This window comes from Rousettus aegyptiacus, unplaced genomic scaffold (assembly GCF_014176215.1).
Source record: "Rousettus aegyptiacus isolate mRouAeg1 unplaced genomic scaffold, mRouAeg1.p scaffold_m13_p_4, whole genome shotgun sequence".
NCBI classification, from domain to species: domain Eukaryota; kingdom Metazoa; phylum Chordata; class Mammalia; order Chiroptera; family Pteropodidae; genus Rousettus; species Rousettus aegyptiacus.
In genome coordinates, this window is record NW_023416307.1 from 70,914,815 (window position 1) to 70,916,560 (window position 1,746).

Sequence of the window (1,746 nt, forward strand, 5' to 3'; positions counted from 1 at the left end):
TCTAGAACTACAGCTGGAGGAGGAGCAGGATCACTTAGACTGACACACACTCCAGACTCAGTGTGTGTCTAACACTGAGTCTTAACCAGAACAGAGGCTTTTACCCCTTCCCTCCCACTTCCCCCCACAGCCCACTACAAGGCCAACAAGTGTAAAGTAACAAATACCAGTGGAAAACTACTGGGAGAGTTGCAAGAGTCTAGAGCCAAACTTTCTCTGAGGTTAGTGCAAAGGGAAGACCTAAGGCTCAGGATGGATTAAATGTTGAGAAAACTCCTCTGGGAAATATGTCCCATACCTAAACACAAGGTATTGCTAGAATAGTTGAAGTCTGCAGTGCACTGAGGGTAACTATAGCAACAACAATCTTCTGAACACACCCTTCTCCAAAGAAGATACACAAATAGTAAATAAGCACATGAAAAGATGCTCAATTTCATTAGGGAGATGCAAATTAAAACTACAATAAGATACTACTTCATAATTATTTGAATGGCTAAAAAATAATTGACAATGCTAGATGCTGACCACGATTGGAGCAAATGGAACTTTTGGGTGCACTGCTGGTAGACATACAAAAATCTATACAAAAATCTATAGTCACTTAGAAAACAGTTTTGCAGTTTCTTATAAAGTTAAACAAACCTACCATATGGTCCAAAAATCCTTCTGGGTATTTAAATAAAATGAAACTTAAGTTCACGTAAAAATCGATACGGAAATGTTTATAGTAACTTTATTCGTATTTGCCCCAAACAGGAAACAATGGAAAATTCCTTCATCTAGTTAATGGATAAGCAAACTGATAGATTCATAGCATGAATTACTATTCAACCACAAAAAGAATGAATTCACACAAGATTGAATCTCAAATTTGCTAAGTGAAATCAGTCAGACCTCAAAGGTGACATGTTGTTTGATTCCATCATATGATATTCTGGGAGAGGCGTCACTATATAGACGAAAAACAGGTTAGCGGTTGCCAAGACTTAAGGCTCAGGGGTAGAGGTTGACTGTAGGCTGGAGCATTAGGCAAACGTTTCGCTGCGATGGAACTGTTCCCTATTGCAATAGCAGCAGTATTATAGGATTCTATTTATTTTTTCAATACCCATAGAGCTGTACATCACCAATAGTGAGTTTACCATATGTAAATTGCAAAATTGAAAAGAAGTTCTCAAGTTGCAAACAAGTTGAGATGAACAGAAAACTTTAACAAGATAAAAAATTTAAAAATAGTAAAACTTCTATAACATTAAAAAAACCTCATAAAGATAAAAAGAGGAATAATAAACTATTAAAATATTTGCAGTAAATAGACAAAGGATTAATGTGATTAACATGTTAAGGTTGGATATATCTAAATAAATTGAGAGGAATGATATAGAACCCAAAAATTTTCAGTTAAAAATAATAAAATATTTATTATAAGTAATGTAAATGAATATTTAAAGGAAATATAATATTTCAAACATCAACTTAGGATAGATTTACAAAAGATAATGTTAAAATCTGATTAAGGTAAGATTTGCGTAGCAGTAAATTGGTATGACTTTTTTGGAAAGGAATTTTGCAAAATATGTCAATAGCCTTAAACATATTCTTATGTTGATACAGAAATTCTCCTTCTTGGAGACTAGTGTAAAGAAATAATTACATACATAAATATATGTAATATATATGTATAATATATATAAATAGTTATATATATTTAAATATACACAAAAATGACATGAAAAAGGTATT